At 42.0% G+C, this 23134-nt stretch overlaps 1 protein-coding gene across 7 annotated transcripts in view; it reads left to right on the top strand.

Moving 5' to 3' along the window:
- Positions 1 to 23134, top strand: part of TSPAN4 (tetraspanin 4) — a 519577-nt gene that overhangs the window by 182093 nt on the left and 314350 nt on the right. For all 7 annotated transcript variants that reach the window (XM_079985200.1, XM_079985195.1, XM_079985199.1 and 4 more), the window contains one exon: positions 6784 to 6856. The gene's annotated coding sequence lies outside the window, so the exon portion shown is untranslated. The remainder of the gene's footprint in view (positions 1 to 6783; positions 6857 to 23134) is intronic.

Raw genomic sequence — 23134 nt, 5'->3', positions numbered from 1 at the left:
ATTCATCAGACTTGTTTAATGTAAGTGCCACAATCATCTTAAATCCAAGCCTATCTGAAAACCTATCTGAAGGCGAAAACTTTTGCTGTTTTGGCTAGCTGTTTTAACGTTTAGACTGTTAATAGTTTTGTAATGTGGTTTTGAGAAAACAAATAAATTGGGCAATTGATCAGGTTACAAATCAAAATATCCCTACTAAGATATACAGATGAACAACAATCGCTACAGTACTAATTGCATTATGGCTTCCATTAAGCTGAATGTAATTAATGCCACTTTGGAAATTGCTGCAGTGAGGACAGTCTGCAGTTTAATTCTTTGTGGAGTGTGAATACAACGTTCAGTGGGGAAATTTAAGAAGTGTTTAATTTTCTATTATGCCTCTGAACTTCAGAATCCAAAGCAAAGGACTGTACTGTTTTTATTGTAAATAGAATAAAAATAGCATTCAGGCATAATACTAAACCATAGTAAGAAGAAGTCTCAGCGAGCCTCAGCTAATGCACTACCCCCCACATTTCTCCTCCAGCATAGCTGTGAGATGAAAAATATTTGCTTCTGATTTTTACTAGCCACAGTTTAGCATGCTTTTCAAACCTTAAATGATGGTTAATGTTAACAATGACTTGTTTAAGCAAGCTGCCTCATAATTCAAAGTTTTAAGTTAGTTTGTTTTTTAAAAAAAACAGTTGAGAGTAACCACAGTTTGTTAGGTTTGGATGACACAACAACCCATGAAGCAAGGCGAGGTGACTCCCTCAGACAGCAGGATCCACAGGGGAAGCAGATCCCAATGTAGATCTTTCCCCTCCACCTTGTTCCTGATGTAGATCTTCCCTCACCCCTTCTTCCCTGGTGCCATTTTGAGGTCTGCCTCAGGTACCAGAATGGCGAGCTCTGGCCCTGACATCAAGCTTCAGCTACTCTAAACTGGAAGGAAGAGCTTCCAAACTCTTCTTGAAGCTGGAGGTAGGTGGTGGGTGGGTGGAAGCATGTAAACACAAACCTTACTGTTACGTATTCACATTGCTCGTTTGAACTGGGCCCATTCATTAACGTCAACAAACTTTGTTAATGCGTCTCCCAGATTTGTGCAAAACCTAATGTTAGATTGTGGCATTCCCTCAGTGCAGATTTGTATTTTATTATTTATTTGTGATATTTTCTGTGTTTAAAGATGAAAGCCTTCTCAAGGCAGTGTATTGAAACAAAAAATGTGAAGCAGTAACATATATATTACAATTAGCCACAACAGCATTTTTTAAAAAAAGTATTCCAAATAATAATAAAAATACGAGCAGCAGTTGAAACCATAAAATACAAAGTAAAGTTAGAAAGGGCTTTGCTGTTCTATTAGTTTTTCAATACACTTACAGCATAATGTATGTATGTTTACTGCATAATGAATCACTAGACATGTAAAAATGGTGACGGGCCCATTTAACAACAATATTGCCCTAAAAATTTTAAGAAAACAAAAAAGTTTGTAATTTCCTACCAACCAAGTGTCTAAAAAAATGCAATATGCAATACAGAGTGAACCACATTCCTGCCTCCCCCCCCACCATGTTTCTGACACTTCATTGATCAAATATTTGGTATGCCAAGACCAGTTGCTGAAATTTTCAGATTTTAAAGGCCAAATCTTGAAAACAGCGGCCAGAATAACTTGTGCCTTGTTCTAGGGATTCCTAGACCAATACCAGCAAGTTCTCTCTCTCTCACACACTGCCACTTGGTATGATTCAAGGAATGACAAGTGGCAAGGTGTGCCAGGAAGAAGAACCCTGGATGTGGTGGCCATTGGTTGTAGGAGAGAATGAGCCAATGGAAAAAGAGCCCAGCATGAGACTCTTGATCCCAAGTTCATGAGTTTGAGCCCTGACGTTGGGCAAAAGATTCCTGTATAGATGGCCCTCATGGTAGGATTCAACCCTATGATCTATAATAATTTATACAGTTTTGGTTTGATATCATTCACCTCTTTAACGGGTTTCTTCACTTCTCATCCTAATTTAAGAATATTCTTAAGTGCCCATTATTTCTTGATCTGACTCTTGTCTTGTTCTATGGAAGCTCTTTTCTTAATGGTAGAAAAGACAGTACTCCTGCAATATTCTCTTTCGTGCAGGTTATATCTTTCAATAAAATACGTTCAATAAAAATACCTTCCAATAAAATACTCTTCAACTGAAACCTGCCTGCTTAGATTGCTTTTTAAATGAATTCTGGGTAAACAGAAGAGAACAGAATGTTTGCCTGAGTCCCCTTGTTCTTAAAGAGTTAAACGTGTGTGTGTGTGTGTGTGTGTGTGTGTGTGTCTAGCTTCAGGCAGACTATTAGCCTTTAAGTATCTTGTCTTTGAGGATTAGCCTGGACTGTAATAGTCCATTATTGATGACTTCAATCACACTACACTAATTCTCTAAGCAGTTGTAACATACAGTGTGCTAGACCAATGATTCCCAGTTAGCTAAGTACTGCAGACCCCCTCTTTTTCAAAAGCCAAGCTGTGGATCCCCTACTTTTGAAACTTTTGACATCTTTATGGTAGTTTTTGTTACATGAATATTGCCACAGATACCATGGATGGGTTATGTGAACAACCTGGTGTCTGCGGACCACTAGCTGAGAACCAGTGTGCTGGACTCATTTTCAGACTTTGGTTTTAAATGTATTTACATCTGTGCTAGGTATGTTCATGGGTGTGTGGTGGTAAGATGTGATGTCTCATCTGCTCTGCTGTGATCTTAGGCAAATGTTTGCAACACAACTAGTACTGAAGCTGATAGTACTGTGGACCCCAAGCAAATCCCAAGCAGGTTTGCAGATCGACATGCTTCCTATATCTTATTTAGGATCAGGTAGCTGGTGCAGATCTCATGTGTTCTCTCAGTCTGTTATGAGGTATGCAAGCTTCACAGTTTATGATTATGGTGAAGCAGTGGGTGGGGTGGGGGGAATTTGCCCCATTGCTGCCCACCAAGCCTCTGACCTCAATGCTTAGCTAGATCTAAGCACCCGGTACAGGAGGCTTTTGGAAAGCAAAGTTTTACATCAGTATGCAAACACTAGAAACTGCCCCATTGGGAGAATACTTAGGAAGGTGGTCTTTTTGCTTTGACATGCTTCCATGGAGACACTTGTGCTGTGTGCTTTTTGGCCTGTTCTAATTTGATGCAATGTGTGAACCTTGAGGGTGCATAGAAATCTATCGCCTAATGCTTTGTTTTCTCATCGATACTAATTCAATACTCATATATTGCTCACTTATTTGCAGTATTATGCCCATGTACCTGCAGGAGTTTCTTGTTTTGCTTATTGACCACGTTGCAGAATATTGATCACCTCCACTTTTTCTCCAGTCGTATTCACCATCTTACTCTCTTGTCTGAACCTCCTTGGGCTGTTGGCCATAAGCTAACATTTTATTGGAAAATTAAGATTTGTGTATTCCCCTGTGAAGCTATAAAAGTTTTTCCATCTATGTTGGAAATTTGGGAGCAAAAATGAAAATTACTTCCTCCACTGTGAAATGTCTGCAGTGGCTTAATAGTTGCTTTTTCTCTGATAATTGTTTCTTAGCCCCTTCCTTCCTTCCTTCCTTCCTTCCTTCCTTCCTTCCTTCCTTCCTTCCTTCCACACAGCATAGCTTTCTGCATTCATTTGAAATACTACATTTGAACAAAGACTGCAGATTCTTAGTCTGTCTTTCGTATCAGCATTTCCCATTCCAATACAGGCTTTGCATATATGTAGTTATATTTATTTAAATATATATTAACCACACTTCCATGGAAAAATAGCAAGGTGGTGTACAGCATGAAAATGCAATACTAAAATAATTACATCATTAAAAGCATTGATATCCTATCAGTGAAACTGGTTGGTAAAAATATTCAAGTGCCAAATGCCTGTATGAAGAGTAAAGTATGAAAAATAAGGTTAAAAGAAATCAGGGATTACTTCTGCCAGACTTCTCCTGGCAAAGAGTTGCACAGGGCAGGGCCTGCCACACTTCCCTGGTGAAGGCTGAATGAATTGCAGGGGCATGGGAGACCACCAAAAGTGTCCCATCAGAAGATCTTGGTGTTCAAGGTGGAGCATAAGGAATCTTGTCGATCCTTAAAGGACTTTGGTCCCAAGTTGTTGAGTTCTCAGTGCCTGATTTTGGTAGCCTAACGTAGGGTGAAAGTTTTATATCTCATTGCTGTGGTCATAAATGGGAACAGTAGGATTTGGTGGCAACTGGGGGATTTTGGAATTGGAAGGCTATAACAAGGAAGCATATTTGCTGTACTATGTGCATCCTATATTACTAGCGTTGTCCGCAACATGACAATAGCATGCAACACTAAAGGCAAGGCTGGGGGAGCTGTGGCCCTCCAGTTGCTATTGGTCTCCAGCCTTAGCCAGCATGACCAGTGGTCATGGATTATGGGAGTTGTGGGTCAACAATATCCAGAGGGCCACAGGTTCCTCCATACTAGGCTAACACATACCTCTTCATTTTTCTTATGTCTTTGAATGTTTTTACACACACCATCCTGTCTGCTCAGTGCATAACAGCCATCCCCACCCCACTTCAAGGATCATGTTTACCAAATCACTAGCTGTATTACCATTACTAGAGCTTCAGAAGGAAAAAAGTGCCTTTGAATGCAAGCAGAGTACATTTTCTTTATTACCAAAAAGCCAAGCCCTTCACCCAACAGCAACAATATTCATATACTGCTGTTCTGAATGAGTAGAATAATCCCCTTTACCATTATTTCAGTAACCTAAGTATACATTGAAAATGGTGGTTGAGTGGTTGATACCTACAGCTAGTACAAAAATGGAGCAAGCTATGATTGTGTTTTAATAACAGCCCAAAAATAAAATAAAAATTCAAGGATATAGTAAAGTGATTTTATCAGGATGAAAGTTCACGCTATGATCTGCCAGCTTTTGAATTAGAGAGCTTTTCCTTCAGACTGGTTGCAATTAGAAATGGAGAAAATAGATATTTCTGGAAGAGGGCACAGAATTTAGCCCAGTCTGCAATCTGTTCGAGTGTTAAGATGACAGGAGAAAAAGTTTCCCCTCGACTAATTAAGAACAGTGTCCTATTTATTTATAACATTTCTATTCAGCTTTTTGCCAGAGTTGCTCTTTAAAATTGTACAGTAAAAACATCCTAATAAAATTAAAACAGTGCAATATGACTTGAATTAAAAGTCTTGCATTATTGTTGCATTGAGGGTAGATAAGCAAATCTCAAGCATGATTCTGTGCATGCCTACTCAAAAGTAAGCCAAATAATTTCAATAAGCAGTGTTAACTCCAAGTGTGTATTTACCAATGATCCAATTTTGGAAATACATCAATGCATTATTTTATTATTATTTTTTGACAAAGTAATAATAATAAATAAAAATGTGCACCCCATCCACTAGACCATTCCATTGTAACTATCCAGCCTCCAAGAATTTCAACACCTCTTGCGATGGTTTGACCCCTTTCTGTTTTAACAGTACAAATTCTACAAACATTCCATATCTCCTCAAAATCATTTCCCCTGCTTATTCCCCATCTTACCTTAATGACACATGTTAATCTATCATTAATAGCTTATATCCTACACCTCTTTATACCATTCTTCCATTTTATATTCTGTTTGCCCCTTCCACTTCCTAGCTATCATAATTCGTTCAGCTGTCAATAAATTTGTGAGCAAGTCCTTCATAGCCTGTGAACCTTCCACTGCATCATAAATTGATAATAATGCTTCCTCTGGATTTAGCATCAGTGCTTTTAGCTAAATCAAGCAAAGGGTTTAATTTGAGCCAAACCTTAGAACCAGAACCTGGTTTGAAGGATGCCATGGCTGAATCACAGATGTGTAACTTCTGAGCATTAGCAGGGTGGGGATTAAATATGTTCTAGTACCTTCCCATTTGGATTAAAGTAATGTTAGGGTTTCCTGTGTGGTGTCCTCAACTCTCATGGCACTTACCAAGGTCCACTGACCTTCCTCATTTTTAACTTTTAAAGAAAAATATGCCCCTTTGTGTTTGGGGGCATTGCCAGTTTTTTTGACAGTCCCACCCCACTATAAAATGGACATTTGGCAGTGACTATGACAATAGTCGTCCCCCCCCCAAGTTTGGGGGACTCTGCTCTAGTGTGTTTTTGGGGCTGCCTTTGAAGACTGTTCTAAAGCTTCAGTTATTGAGGATATTGGAATGACTGTACCCTTTGCTTCTGAAGTCTGAGAGAGAGATCACAACACAAAAACATGGATCGGTGTGGTGATGCATGAACAAAGACTCTGTAATTGCATTTTTTTGCATTTTTAAATCTTTTCAGAGTGGGCACAGCCTACAGTGGAGGAGCCTCCCCTGGTAATAATCTGAATTTCGGAGAGGTAGCCTCTGCAAGCAGAGGGGAAGGGCAAAAGGAGGCCATTAATTCTTCCTCCCAGGACCTTGGCCAGACTATGCCAATTGCTGTGGCACTCCTTGATTCCACATTATTATTTTTTCCAGGACTCAGCAAGGCCAGTCGATTTGCTCTCTGGACCTGCCATTTACTATTGTTTGTTGGCTTCTGCTCCTTTTTCAAACAAACTTTCATAGCTACCTGCATACAGGGGAAAGAGTGTCAACCGTAATCAGGTGGCATTGACCTCTTCCTCATTAGCCAGTAGGGGACTTGTGCTCCCGGATTTGTTGCTGGGTCCTGGTAAGATATACCTTCTAATTGGCAGTTAATTAATTTGGACACGTTTTTCTTTTTCAGAGTGTTTGAAACTCACAGACTTTGAGGAGCTCCTGCTGTGGAACTGTTCAAGCTTGGCGCAGCCACAAATCAGGTACTTTATTTTTTAAGATTAGATCAAAGCTAATTCTTGAGCAGTCATTACAAAGTTTCCTAAAGAGTGGGGAGGATATATTCTAATTTTTAAAGGAATGCTGTGGGTTATTTTGGGATCTTTGCATAGCCAGAAGTAGCCATGTGGTCAGTCTTTTCATTATGTGCCAACTTGAAGCCCACCATCTAATCCTCTAGTCTTCAATAGGTGGGTCGGGACCCTAACCTCTAACCCCTAGTGGGTCATGACCTGATCCAAGGTGGGTCACAACAGGATATAGGAGCATATATATATGGTAAAAGATAAAAATGTGTCCCCAGTTGCATGTTTGGGTTATTATTAATATTATATTTATTAAATTTGCATGCCACCCTTCATCCAAAGATCACAGGGTGGTTCACAACATAAAAATACAAAATGAGAACATAAAAATGAAGCAAAAGCAGACCAATAACCCTCCATTCACAAACACATTTAAAAGGCCACATGATGTTTTTTTAGCCAAAGGCCTGGTTATAGAGAAATGTTTCCACCTGGCTAAAGAATTTAAAGGGGTAAAAGTGGGGATCCTGGGTCTGAAAAGGTTGAAGACACTTGGTCTAATCCAGCCCAGAAAGAAAGTGCAAGACCATTCTAATGATTGGCCTTTGGGTCACAGCCAAGCTGCAGAATAAGATGGGAAGGTTTTTTTAAAAAAAGAGTTTTCTAATGGTGAGTGGAAGAGGCGGGGGAGGAAGAAGGGCCAGTGTGGAAAGGGGTTGAGGACATGGAAGGGGAAACATCTCTGCAGGATATTGCAGGGGAAGATATTAATGTTTTCATCACCTGGAATGCAATTGTGCTCTTACGTAACTGGTATTTGCAAAAACAGTATCAAATTGAATGTGGGGGTGGCAGGGTGATGCTGAAATGCATATCCCAAGGGTCCTCTTGGTTTTGCAAAGTTCTTGATTTCCCTTTTACTGCTGTATGAAATAAGGCCACCTTGCAGGCTGTTAGTGGCAGGAATTGCTCAGTTTTACAGTTCCTTGCTTTTTAGTGCTTAAATTGTCTTAATTTTATGCCTCAAGTTTATGCCTCAGCTCTCTGCACTTAATAGGTTGTGTTAGTTTTTATTCTTCTTTTTCCCTCAACCAAGAATCCGTTGACATATTTATGAAACAGTATATCCATTTGCTGGTCTACATTGTTTGCTGGATGTTCAAAGGGTGTGGGAGCCCAGGACTGGAATCTTAAGCTATTATGCATTGCAGCATACTAAATGGGAGAAAGGAAGGAGGACCCTGACTCCCACCAAGCTGCCCATCCCAATTCCAGGACTGAAAAAAGGCTTTCTCTCTGCTAGGAAGAATCTAGCTCATGACACCTTTGAGACCAAAGCAGACAGTTTGCTTCACTGTAGACCCTGGCCTAGGAATAGCGGTGCCATTCCTCAGCACTGAACTGCCATGTGTCTGGCTCCCAAATATTGGGGAATTACTATTTATAAAGAGGTATAACATGTATGAAGTTTTGCTTCAAAAAAGCAGGTGCTATCCTATTTGTGAATGACAAATCCTTTTCACCTTAACTTTGGGCTCCGTCTCCCCTCCGCACCTTGTAGCACACAACTTCTTTGTTAGACCCTTCTCTTATCACTCTAAAGATCTTCTGCCAGCCCTGTCCCTGCAGTATAGATTCGGCACTTGGCAGGGATCCAGTCATTGGTTTATGTCTGCCATGTATCCTTCCTGTCACTTGAAAAAGAAGCTTTCCTGAATGGTTCTGTGCGCTTGCACTGCTGCATTGCAACCTTGTATAAATTGTGCTCCCAGACTTGCTGCTAACGCAGCAAATCCTTTTGTTGCCCAGGTTGTACGTGTGCCCTTAGAGAGCATCCGCTGCCGTCTAAGTGATTTCCTTTTACATACCTTCCCAGGGCGTCACGTGGATGAATTAGCTAATGTTTGTAAAGCACACCAAACAGAAGAAAGGTCTCTGCAAGTGCTTGGCATCCTTATTACATAACATACAATTAAATCCGGCTGCACTGTACAAAGCCCACTTCATGTGAAGTGCTGTGTATTTCAAATTAATAGATTTCAGAAGAATTGTATTACATTCAATATGTTGTAAAGCAATCTGTGCCAGAGACTAGGAGATCTCCTGTGTTTTCCCTTGTTATGTCGAATTGCTGTGAATTGCTGTATCTGCAATTTAAATTCTTATATTACAGAAAACCAGAATTGCTAAGTGCTGTACTGCCTCATGTCAAACACCCAGCTAGTACACCAATTCTTTAAACCTCTTTTGTTGACCACCAGCATTATGCTTTCCATTTTAAAGTTCGGAATAGAGTAGTTACTTTGGAAGACAATAATCAGGCATCCAAACAACATGATCAGTCCAACGAAGTTGATGCTGAAGAATCATTGCCTTGACACTGGTGATCATTGCTTCTTCCAGTACACTGAAGTCTCTTCTCTAATTGATTTGCTTTCTGCAGAAAAAAGCATGCATCACCAAAACAATTCTGAGAAAGTAAGCCTCTGGCCACCTCAATTTGTGTGGCCTTTGTAATTGATAGTGGTTAATTCTCATCCACACTGAGGCTGCTGGTCTATTTTCTTCTCTCCTTCTACAGTAGAACCTCTACTTACGACCTCCTCTACTTGGGTCTGATCCAAGTTGCGACCGCAGCAAACCTGGAAGTAAATACCGGGTTTGCTGCGATTAGCGCATGCGCAGAAGTGGCTGCTGCTGTCTGCACATGTGCAGAAGCGTGCTGCCACTGAATGCACCTGCGCACAATAGCGCCTCTACCAGCAACCCAGATTGACATACGGACAGACCTCCAAAACTGATTATGTCTGTAAGTAGAGCTTCCACTGTATTTTTTTGCTCTCTGGCTATGAGCAGGACCTCCCCCCCCCCCAACAGACTGGGAACTTCCTCTTGGTAGCTGGAGCTTCTAAATGTCTATAGAGTAAGGAACATTACTAGCCTCTTTATAAACTACGGGTGCCAGGAGATATTTGGATATATATTGGCTATATATTGAATATTTTATGCCCACAACATTGCGCCTGTGTAGTGGAGGGGGCATGCAAAGTCAAATATCTAAACCCGAAAGCCCGCATCAGAGCTGAGATTGCTGCTTGTATATACACAGAGCCTCCTCTGATTAGTATTTTGCCTTTACAGCCTAAGTTTCATTTGCCTTTGTAGCCAGAAGGAAAAGGAATTGCTCAGTGAGGATTTCACTGCTTATTGATTACTGCCATCAAGTGAGATTGCAGATGCCATTGTCCTGTCATGTGCGCTGGGCTGCCTGTTAACAGCAAGGAGGGTTGGAAAAAGAAGGATTTGGGGTAGGCGGGTGCACATGGTTGTTCATCCTCTTTCTAATGCTACATCTCTGTATATCTCCACAAACTGAATTGTGAGATGAGGGGCATTATCACTATCACAAAAAAGAGAAAAGCATGGCTGAGAAGCAGGAGGTCGGGTGGGCAGAATGTTTCTCCTTCCTTTTTCTCATCTGAAAGCAGTTGCAGGTCCTCACTTGACATGTCTTACAACTGTTTAATAATTCAGGCTCTCCGTTTGTTTGTTTGTTTGTGTCTTTGTTTTGTTTGACCTAGGCAGCAGTGGCAGCTTGGCCAGGGGTCCACTCTCTTTTCACTTTCCTGGTGCTGCCCATCAAACTGATGAGCCTTTTGTTGTGTCCAGTAGAGAAAGCGAACTGTTCTGGACAGCCTAGAAAGCATTTATGTATTTGTTGGTTTGATTGAAATTATTTATATCTTGCTCTCCTTCCCAAAGGAGATCAGAGCAGCATATGCAGGAAAACAGTATAAACAAACAAGACTCTCAGCAGCTGTAATGTCCAGGAAGGCAGGGAATAAACTAGTCTTTATTTCACCCGGGTCAAAGACCCAGTTTGGAACCCCCCTATGCACATTTGTGTACACACACACACACAGGCTGGGAGCCTCAATGGTGCCCCCTGAAGGTTTTACCTGGGGCAAAATACCCAGCTAGCCCCCCCCCCCCCCAATCTATGGCTCTGCGGGAAGGCTCTAAAGCCTGATTACTAAGAAAAGTTTTAAGTGCTCTCTCCACCCCCAACACTAACAGTGAAAGAGCCATAAAGACATCCTGGGAGAGGGAGATCCAGAAGTGGGCACCTTATAATCGTCCTCTCCTCACCCCCATTTATCTTGGTGACTATTGGGCTTCTCCTTTTATAACACCCATAGCACCTGTTTGAAATCATATAGAGGTTTGTATATATGGGCCCATGCCCAAATGATTTTACCATCTATCCTTTAAGGCTAATTGGAGTATAATAATCTATTTTCTTCCCTCTTCCTTTTTTCTAAGAACAGAAACAAAACAAACAGTAGTAATCTTTAAAAAAAAATTGTCCAAGCTGATTTAAAATCCAGTATATCTTCATGAAAACCAGGGATTACAGCTCTAATTATGATCAAGGATGGGCTGAAAATTCCCATAGCACCTGTTTAATCAAGAGCAAAAGGCTTGTTGTATACAGCAGGATTTCCATGTTGCATGCATGGTGACAAAACGCAAGGTATGCACAAACCCTAATATGAAACTTAATGTTGATGTGCTCAGTTTTATTTTGAGGTTGTATGTATTGCTCCTTGCTTTTCCATTTTGGTTTATAATAACTTAAGGTAATATTGACACAATCTAGTTCATTTGGTTTGCTGTATAAGAATACTGCTTGTGTATGTGCTTGCACTTGCCACTGTGTGTGTGTCAGAGAGAGAGAGAGATGCGAACCTACAGTCGTACAGTACCTTGGTTTTTTAACAGCTTGATTCCCCAATGTTTTGACTCCCGAATGCTGCAAACCTGCAGCTGATCAGAAGCTGCACTTTGGTTTCTGAATGTTTTGGAAGTCGAACGGACTTCTGGAACGGATTCTGTTTGACTTCAAGGTACTGTACAACTGTATAGGCATATATCCAATGCCTACAATACTTCCTTTTGAGGATGGAAGAACCACAAAAATGGGAGATGTGCATGTATTGTGGCAGAGAACCCATAGGTGAGTCTATGACCCACTCACTGCACATACTATTATTTCTAGAGCCAGCCTAAGCTGAACTGGGAAGTTGCTGGTGACTGTAGGCAGGCTGCATTCCCGGGGTGTATGGTCTTGTCTCACTGCTTTCCCCTGGGAAACCGCTCTTTAGCACTCGATCGGAGAAAAAACAGTCAGGTTTTCCTTTTCCCGGGAAAGCTGCTTATACCCTTGCCCAAAACACAGAAAACCTCTCGGACCTGTGCTTTCTAGGCATGGGACGAGGACGTCTGGACAAGCCCCCAGTCTCAGTGTGTCCTGTCGCCATTAGCAATATTGACTTGTAGTAACAAAGTGCTATGGTATGCTTTGTATGCAGTAAATTGATTTCAAGCATGTAATCCAAATATATAGTTGCCTTTTCTGGAAGTGGTCATGCAAAGGGCATAAAAAAATTCCAGCTGTGCAATTTCATGCCTGTTTCCTGAGACGGGAGTTCAGTGTGGGACTTCCTAATACATGTGTTTCAGATTGCAGCCTGAGTAGCAACAGCTCCAGAGATTTATTCTTGTTGCCCTGAGAAAGTTTATTTCTAGTTTGCCACTTTATTATTAGAAGCATCTGCTTCTGTATTAAAGGGTTGGTTTTTATTTCTGCCTAAAAGAGTGATTGTCAGTCTTGCCATTTGATGTGTTTCCCTTAAATGTGAACAACTCAACAAATACAGTCATACCTCTGGATAAATACGCTTCAGGTTGAGCACTTTCAGGTTACGCTCCGCGGCAACTTGGAAGTAATGGAGTGCGTTACTTCTGAGTTTCGCTGCTCGCGCATGCGCAGGTGATCAAAATGACGTCACGTGCTTGCGCGGAAGCGGCGAAATGCGACCCACGCACATGCAGACGCGCTGTCGCATCTTACGTTCTGTTTGGGATGTGAACGGGGCTCCAGAACAGATCCCGTTTGCATCCCGAGGTACGACTGTAGTCAGATCACTATTAGAAGAAGAAGAAAATAATCTTGGACTTGTTCATTGGCCTATCAGCTTTGTCTGGGATAGATCCTTCTGGAGAAAGATCTCAAGATCTGCATAATGCAGGTGACCTGTGCACACATACCTGGGAGCAATCCTAATTGAATACGACACATGTGTGGAGCCTTGGGGATGCCACAACTATGATGTCGAATGGAAGGCAAGAGGCTTTGGCATCACACATGGTGCCACTGAAATTTGACATACCAAGGTCTGCTACTGATCTCAAAGTTGAGCTTTCTGACCCCTATATCCAGGTCTGCAAACATACCTATTATACACATTTCAGAATGTTAAATGTTATCAGAGCTTCTTATAACAATAATTTAAAAAACAAAAGAAAAGCAGCATCAGAGGATTTGAAGCCTGTTAGACTAACACATGTTAGATCTATGATTTACACCATGGGTAGGCAAACTAAGGCCCGGGGGCCAGATCCGGCCCAATCGCCTTCTAAATCTGGTCCACTGACGGTCCGGAAATCATCATGTTTTTACATGATTAGAATGTGTCCTTTTATTTAAAATACATCTCTGGGTTATTTGTGGGGCCTGCCTGGTGTTTTTACATGAGTAGAATGTACTTTGATTTAAAATGCATCTTTGGGTTATTTGTGGGGCATAAGAATTCATTCTTTTTTTTTCTTTCAAAATATAGTCCGCCCCCCCCCCAAGGTCTGAGGGACAGTGGACTGACCCCCTGCTGAAAAAGTTTGCTGACCCCTGATTTACACACCTGCACACCAGATGTAGTCAATGTGTGTGAGAGTTCCAACTCCAAAAAGATGGAGTTCCTTTGCCTCTAAAATGGTGTTTAAAGCAACCAAAGATTAGATTTCTCGTTGTATTGAAAAGATCAGTCCTTGTATATTGATCTTTTGTGCGATCCATATTTCATGCTCCTTTTGCACATATCTGGTTGATAGGATTGCTGCTGGCTCTCGTGGTTTCTGTAATACTTGCCTAGTATATTCAACACACCATCAGAGGAACTCTGTGGAAGCTCTTTTGTGCATCCGGAATAAATTGTGTGGGAGTGATCATAGCACTAACCAAGCCGACTGGGATCCATGCAGAAGGGATCTCAGATGCATATCCTACTTCTCTTACCAGATTAATCATAGAAGACATGAGTCCTGACATCTTCTGTTTGCTCTAGCCACTAGCCATCTCAACCTGCTCTTCCTTCTTTTGCTTATTGCAGTTTAACTAACTGATTGGCTTTTTGCCATTGTTGTCGAATCCATGGCACAAAGGAAATGTAAAACACGGTTGCTGTTTTTAGCCCAACTGGAAATATACATTCCGGTGACTTTTGCTATAAAACAAAATAAGGGAGCAGATTACATTGACCTGACCCATGAAGATGCCCAGGGGGAAAGCTATATGCCAGGTTTCTGGTATGTTATTGTTTTTGAAGTTTCATCTCAAGCAAGGGCTTGGGAGGATGGGGTTACTGCTTTCTTGCTTGCTTGAATGCATGACTAAGGCTAGAAACCAAGGAAATAACTGCTGTCGTACTGCCTACTGCATTGGGGACAGATATGTGTTTGTGTAAGAAAAGTCAAAACAGTTTAGCAGAGGGAAAGCACAACAATAATAATATAAAGGAAGCTTTAAGCAAACGTGTCCCAATTCTCCTTTCTTCAGAAATACGTTTTGCGAAGTTTGTGCATATCTGCACAAACAAGAAAAAAGAATCGTGTACATAAAAAGAGAACAAGTGCAAATATTTGGCTGTGCATAGACTTGTCTGTAAGAGGGTGGTGTCCAGGCAAGAAGATGGGCCAGACTATCTAGTGATGTGAATTGTTCATATTCACACCTAAGAATTTGAACCAAAACCAACCATGCTTTCTAAGTGAGAAATATGACACAATTTCAGCAATACCTATTCCCTTCTTGCCTTTTCAATACTTTTTCTTCCTTCCTCCTTTTCTCTAACTTTCTTTCTTTCTTTCTTTCTTTCTTTCTTTCTTTCTTTCTTCATTATTGCATTTTTTTCAGGTAACATATGTGCTCTCTTCCTTTGTCTTCCAAGCTGGAAGCTCCTTGTCTCATTCTATATTTGTGGAAAAGGGAAAAAAAAAAAAAGTGGATTCTGTTCCTCCGGTGGGGGGGGGGGAGAGGAAGGGAGGAGGTTTTCTCTGCAAGTTTGCTTCTTATCCCCCTATTCTTTTCTGTGTTTTAGGGAACCTGAAAATGTCCTCTGATTCAGATTCGTGTGCTTTGGTTTTTGCAATGGGGAAGAGTGATTTAAGGAAATGTGGTACTGAAAAACTAGCTTGGTATATGGAATGTGTATATTGGCATATTGATACTGCACTAGGGGTGATGGTGAGAGAGGCAGAAAAAACTTCAGGAATTGGGGCAGAATGACTAAAGCAGGAGATGAAGAATTTAGTTTTAGGACAGGGATGTCTAACATGTGCCTCTCCCACTTGTTGATAAACTACAATTCCCATAATCACTTACCATTGTCTGTGTTGGCTAGAGCTGATGGGAGTGTAATTCAGCAACATCTGCAGGACCACAGGTTTGCCACCCCTGTTTTAGGAACAACCAACTTTGACAAATAGGTTTTGTTTGTTATTTAATAAAAATGTTTATCAGGAAGCTTGACTCTTTAGCCTAAAATCCCAGCTCTAGGTTTCTGTGGCTACTTGGAATTGAGGGGGAAATATACTCTAAACCTGCATAGAGGCCCCTTACACCAGGGATCCTCAAACTTTTTAAACAGGGGCCCGGTTCACTGTCCCTCAGACACTGTTGGGGGCCGGATGGGAAGTTTTGGAGAGTGGGCTAGCACGCTCGCAGGAGCTGGGTGCCTTGGAAGCCGGGAGTCTGCAGGAGCTGGCCAAGAACGGTGCGCACTGCCCGGTGCACCACTTCAAGGGGCACGAAGATGGAGACAAGGACAAGCTGGTGCCTCACCTGCAGCTTCCACCCCTTCGTCGTCCTGCTCCCTGGAGGTGAAGACCGCCGCCTAGGCCACTTCGCCGCTGGCCTCATCATCCTCCACCGTCACATTGGCCACCAATGGGAGTGTGGCGATGAGGGCCCTGCCGAGCCCTAGCCCGGGCCAGCTGTCCTCCAGGAACTCCAATGCTGCCGCCTCACAGGGACACAGAGCAGCAACAGTTACAGGAGCACCAGGGCGGCAGTGGCAACAGGAGGAAGAGCCCGAGCGGTGGCAGCTCTGCCAATCAAACACCGCACTTGGTCTACCTCAGCGTGGTGTTTGATTGGCAGAGACGTCCCCGCACTGAGGTAAACCAGGTGCGGTGTTTGATTGGTAGAGCTGCTCGGCCTCTTCCTTTCGTTGCCATTGCTGGGAGTCTCGGCTTCGCGGCGGGTTCTTAAATGGCTGGGCGGGCCGGATTTAGAACCCTGGCGGGCCTGATCCGGCCCGGAACCGTTGTTTGCCGACCCCTGCCTTACACATTTTGCAATTGAACACTCACTCATTTTAATCTCCAACCTCACTGAATTACCAGTGAAGTCAGTCATATTGTTGCTTATTTGCCAAGTGTTACTAATTTCAACCAAAAAAAAAGCTCTATACCAGATGACTATGACTATGGAAGTTCGTTGTAGTGACTTTTTGGCTTAGATTCTGAAAGCTGGGAAACTTTGGAGAGGCTTTATGAAATGTATGAACAGATATATCACAGACACAAAGCTGTCATATTCTAGGCGCCTGCAATCATGTCTATCTACAAAACTACACATTGAATTGGCTAAGTAGCTTGTGCCTTTCTCTCTCCCACCCCAGCTTTTCCAACACCACTGCATTGCTGTAATTGGGAGGTCTCAATTCCAAAGACGCTTCTAGTCTGTTACTATTTTGTAGGTGGGAGTCAGTCGCAGACCAGCAAATTCAGATTGCACCATTAAGTGGATTTGGTGCTCTTGTGCAATAAACCCACTTCCAAAAAACCTGATATTTTTTGTGGCCAGGAAGGCAGTGGGCAAATGTACTGGAAAATGGAGGATAGCAATTGCTTGACATGATGATGTGTTCCTTCCTCCATTCAAATCAGAATGAGGGCTCAATAAGCAGCTGGTGTTGTGTAACCTCCTCCCAAACTTTGTTCAAACAGTTAATCTGGAAGTGTCCCAAGTCTTAGTGCAAAACCATCCACCCTATTTTCCTCTGTCCCTAATCTATATTGGAACTGAGTACACCAAATAACATTGCCTTTGGGCCTATCTCTCAGGTAATGTTTGAATACTGTAGAGCATTTCCTGAATGCCATTATGCATCCACAATTTTCCACAGATACATATGGTTAGATCGGTGTCAGAATAAATTCATTTTGTGGTACAACATTCACAGCTCACTCAACAGAAACATATTTTATTATCCTTATTGTCAGCAAATCAGTTGATGTTATTATGGCTAGGTCTACCATAACTATACCAATACTGTGGTACCTCAGGTTACGAACTTAATTCGTTCTGGAGGTCCGTTCTTAACCTGAAACCATTCTTAACCAGAGGCGCGCTTTCGCCTACTGCCACTGCGCTGCTGGTACATGATTCCCATTCTCATCCTGGGGCAAAGTTCTCAACCCGAGGTACTGCTTCCAGGTTAGCGGAGTTTGTAACCCGAAGTATTTGTCACCCGAAGCGTTTGTAACCTGAGGTACCACTGTAATAACATAACATATTTACTTCAGTTTGCTTCCTCTCTCCTTATATTTGTTAAGGTGATGCAAAAACTAATCTAGAGAGTTTTTTTGTTTTTGTTTTAGCTTTTCCATTGTTGCATTTTTAGAAAGCTATTTCCAGAACTGGAATTTCATTCTAAAGATACTGGCTCCTTCCTTAGCTGCTTACGGGGTGTGAAACCCACATGCTATTTTGGACTTTCGAAATGCAAGCATCAGTTTTATTCATTAGCGACCAAAATGGTCTTTCATCAGCTACCAGAAAGGCAGAGTCATCTTAATTTATAATTATCTGCATAATGTTTACCACTTGCCCCTTACCTCAATGTTCACAGCTCTACTGTAGCTGTCTGGTGTATCCCCTGACAAAATCACTATTCTGGTATGCTGAAGTCTTATAGCCTAGGCATATTCCTCTATCGAGTACTTTTGGATGCCACCCCAATCTTTGAGCAGTGAGAGACTCCAGGGTTTCCGAATAACAGGTTTGGATATTCCACAAAAGAGGAAGGGTATCTTTTTATATGCGACGGCGGCAGCAAGAGTTTTGATCGTAGCAAAATGGAAGAGTAATGAAATCCCCTCTATACAAGATTGGATCCAAAAGCTGACAGAATATGCCGAATTAGATGGTTTATCAGAAAAAATAAAGAATAAATCAAAACAGGAATTTGTTTCAAAATGGGAGGTTTTCAAAGAATATCTGAAAAATAAATATAGTAGTTTAAATTATGTTGCAGCATTCGAGGAACTTCAGTAATAGTTGCAAGGTAGATATAAGAAATTAGATTTATTAAGAATAAGTTTAATTATGATAAAAGTGTGTATTGGCAATAAGGAATATGAATTTGAAATATGGAATAGACGGGAGGTTGGGTCTTTAGTGTTAAGACCAATAGATGTTTTATTGTTTGCTAAGAAAATTATGTGACTATGGTTATTCTTGTGTGTAATTTGGTATTTGTGTTTGTTTTTTCTTGTTGTATCAATAAAAAACTTTATTAAAAAAAAGAAAAAAGAGAGAGAGAGACTCCAGGGTTTCCAAGTGCTTACCCAGGGTTGCGTTTCCTTGGAATGAAGGTCAGTGGAGACTGTGGTGTCTTTAAGATATATGGTTTTATTTACACATATATGCACCCTGAACACAGGATGAAAAGAGTTCACAGCATTAACACCCCAACAGATCTTCTCCATTTGGTTTCCAGGGGAACCTCAAAGTCTAGTACAGGCTCAGCACAGAACAGGACACGCCCCTCTGTCTGCAGCTTCCAGCGTTCAGATTTCCAGCTTGCTCAAAACACAACTCTGTCCATTGTTATCCTTCATAGCAGTTAGATGAACAGGGTGGAGGAAAGGCCCACCCATTTGTTCTGTGGCACAGAGCAACTTCTTTGGATATGCTAGATTGTGGTGCCTTGACAAACGAACTAGTTTTGCAGCCTTCCTCTTATGCATTCTATCCTCATAAATACAGGGTCCCAAGAATCAGAAGGGACCCGAGGTATCCTCCATACTGACAGACTCCTAAATTCATAACAGTACTATCAAGACTATGCCACAAGTTGTTCACATATAGTTCATTATGATAAATAAGAAATGTCCATTCTATCTGTGGGTACAGTAATCTGCAAAAACAAAATCTGTTGAATTGTCCCTAATCACCTGTTGACAGGTATTTCACATACTTGTTTTGTCCAGATTCATTTTATCTTACCAGATTCCTTTAACCTTTCCTCATTGAACTTTGTTTCCAAGCCCCTCGCCATCTTTGTCACCTTCCTCTGAACACATTCCAGGTTGTCAATAACTTTCTTAAACAGCAGTTATTGACAGATTGGGTATCTGAGCTTCTTTTTGGAATGATATGTTGAATTAACTTCAAGCAGATGAGTCTATCTATCTGTCTTGCCTGTCTCTCTGTATCTCTCTACCGAGAGACATTTTTCTGCCTTAACAGACTTGTTGTGAAAACCACATTAAAAGTCATATGCTAGGAGTGAGGTCTGATGGGAACGAATGGTGTATTGGGTACTGGGCTTCTTAAAATCTCAATATGTGTCCTACGGTCCTGATGTAAAGGACCCCAGAGAGCTGCACAATAGAACCCTTTAACTGCCCCAGCAGTCAAGGTGTCAATCTTTATATTCTTTCTGCTTCACTGAGCTAAACAGCCACAAAAAGCCACCATCAGTTCCCTATGTAGTCAGTTGTGCAGAGATGAACAAAGCCCTGCCAGCCATGAATCAGGGGATCTGACGCCAGTGTTATGGCTTGTTCTGATCCTGCTTCACGTCAGCCGTCAGCCTAGGAGAAGTGTGGAGCCTTTTAAAAACAGCTGTTGAACTTTCTGAAACACGGGGACACTGTGATTTCAAAATAGACATTCCTTTTCAAGAGAATTGACCCATCACAATGTGTTTCGAATTTCCACACACACCAGCTTGTCTATTAAGAAAACTCTGCATTTGGCACAGAACCCCTGTGCATTGAAGAAGATTCTGGAACACGTTCTTGGTTTTCCATTCATGCCAACAAGGATTACTGGTCATGCCTGTTGGACCTTAGTGTTGTTCCATGTGTACTGAGGACGTACTCTAGACTGTGCTTAACATTCTTTTTCTGAGGCAGTGCTCTGCAGGAGAAGATTGACAGTGATAGAAAAGCTGTTTTTTAGCAATTTGTGTCTACCCTTCTTTTCACTGAAGCATTCTCTATAACTTCCAAAGAAACTCGAGGGTTCCTTGGTGCAGAGTTTGAAGAACAAAGACCAAGTTACGGATTGATTAAGTGTTACCACTAAGCACTTGTAGCTCATCACTTAAAATGAATCAGTCCTTTCAAACAAAGGTCAACACATAGAAGTATCTTACAAGTTAGAATAAATGCTCTGAAGGGAGAATGCAGTGGTGGGGAGCCTTCAGCCTGTTGACCTAATGAGAGCCTCCTGGCCTCTGAAATTGGCCTGGGAGGCTGTTTGGGGACAAACACTTGTACCTTTTCCTGTGCCTGACACCAGATGTGGGAAAGTTCAGAAAGAATTCAAACCCTGGAAGGTGACAGAAAAAGATGGCAAATTCCAAAAGTGCTAAATTCAAGCTATGACTGCAAAGGAAGAATCAACTTGATGTCAGGTGATTGGCAGGTAGGAGCCCCCTGCCCAATCAAAGTGCCCTGTGAAATGTTGGCCACTTCTGAATCTGGCCCTCAAGCCAGATTTTCCATAACTGGCATAATGGGTAGCTAAATATAGGTGGTGGCTGTTTTTATCTGTGCTCATGCATTGTCTTCTGTAGTCAGCCACATCACAAAATTGAATGAGGTGGTACAATTATGTATATGCACACATGCAATGATTAACCTTTCATAGTTTCTCCAACATTGTTAGTGATAAGCTGAGGCTTCATATTGCAATGTCCATCCCGAAATGGCTTCAGTTGACCTAATTTTTCACAATGTGATGAACACCTCTGCCTCCATGGCATCTCAAAATGGTCTCATTATAAAGAGGCCTGAGCATCTAAAATCTCTAGCTGTTTTTGATGATTTAGGCCTCACTGACTTTAATGAAAGATAACATCAGCTTTCATTACCAAGGCAATCAATCCAAGTTCAGCTCTTGGTTAAGTTAATGAAGATATAAACTGGCTGAATTTAGAAAGCAGAGACCATCGCCCATGATTTTTATTGCCTTGCTATAATTCTTGTTTGCCTACCTTTCTCAAAAAAACAAACAAAAATATAAAAGGGAAAATTTCACATACCCACAGTTTAAAAAACCTTGGGTTACAGATGCTTCAGTTTACAGACGCTTCAAGTTACAGACTCCGCTAACCCAGAAATACTACCTTGGGTTAAGAACTTTGCTTCAGGATGAGAACAGAAATCGTGCGGCAGCAGCGCGGCGGCAGCAGGAGGGCCCCATTAGCTAAAGTGGTACCTCAAGTTAAGAACAGTTTCAGGTTAAGAACGGACCTCTGGAACGAATTAAGTTCTTAACCTGAGGTACCACTGTATCTCCTATCTGATTCATCATTATTCTCACTTTGTGTGCCTTCCTAGCATCTTAACAGTTCTGTTCAAGATTTTCTGAGAATTTATATGGCAAAAATCCAGCTGCTTTGTATTTGAATTCAACAACTTTGTGAAAATGAGGCAGGAACTGAGACAATCAAATGCTTAAAAGTTAAGGGCAGGTATTAAGTTTTACTCAAAGTAGACTCCATTGTAATTAATGAGCGAAACATAATCATAAAACTAATTTCTACAGATCTACTCTGACTAAAACTTAGTTGAATACCAACATGTATTCTTAGGTTGGAATTGGAACACTGCACTAATACACTCATTCTGTCAGTGCAATGATCTTCCCACCACCCCCATTCTGGAAATTCTCCTGACACCCCCTTTTCCAAACCAATTAGGGAGGCTGCAGGGACACACACTGAAGGAAACCCCATTGCATTAGTGGGACTTGTGCTGCCTCCCGCTAGCAACTATTTAGTTGACTCTGACCCCAAAGGTTGTATTCAGCTAAGTCCTACTCAGAGTAGACAAATTGAAATTAATGAACCTAAGTTAGTCATCTCCATTAATAATAATAATAATAATAATAATAATAAATTTTATTTATATCCCGCCCTCCCCAGCCGAAGCAGGGCTCAGGGCGGCTAACAACATTAAAACAGTATGACATTATAAAACATTATAAAAATGAATTAAAATCAAAATTGATGGCAACCATAAACTAAAGCTTTGTAAAGATTGCCAGAGGAGGGGGTCAGGCTGCGCCCTGACCAAAGGCCAGGTGGAACAGCTCTGTCTTGCAGGCCCTGCGGAAAGATGTCAAGTCCTGCAGGGCCCTTGTCTCTTGTGACAGAGCGTTCCACCAGGTTGGAGCCGCAGCCGAAAAAGCCCTGGCTCTAGTTGAGGCCAGCCTAACCTCTCTGAGGCCTGGGACCCTCAAGGTGTTTTTATTTGAAGATCGTAAGTTCCTCTGTGGGGCATACCAGGAGAGGCGGTCCCGTAGGTACGAGGGCCCTAGGCCGTATAGGGCTTTGAAGGTTAAAACCAGCACCTTAAACCTGATCCTGTACTCCACCGGGAGCCAGTGCAGCTGGTATAGCACCGGATGAATGTGATCTCTAAGCGAAGACCCCGTAAGGAGTCTCGCTGCGGCATTCTGCACCCGCTGGAGTTTCTGGGTCAGTCTCAAGGGCAGCCCCACGTAGAGCGAGTTACAATAATCCAGTCTGGAGGTGACCGTCGCGTGGATCACAGTGGCTAGGTCAGGGCGAGAGAGGTAAGGAGCCAACTGCTTAGCTTGGCGGAGATGAAAAAATGCCGCCTTTGTTGTAGCTGCAATCTGCGCCTCCATGGAGAGGGAGGTATCGAAGATTACACCCAAACTCTTAACGGACGGTGCTGGCACTAATTGCACCCCCGCAAGAGATGGGAGTTGCCCCCTCAGTCCCATGTCGTCCCGTCCCAGCCAGAGGACCTCTGTCTTCGAAGGATTTAACTTCAGCCGGCTCCCACGTA

Source organism: Podarcis cretensis (genome assembly GCF_951804945.1).
Source record: "Podarcis cretensis genome assembly, chromosome: 1".
Lineage (NCBI taxonomy): Eukaryota > Metazoa > Chordata > Lepidosauria > Squamata > Lacertidae > Podarcis > Podarcis cretensis.
This window is presented reverse-complemented; position numbering and strand designations above follow the sequence as displayed.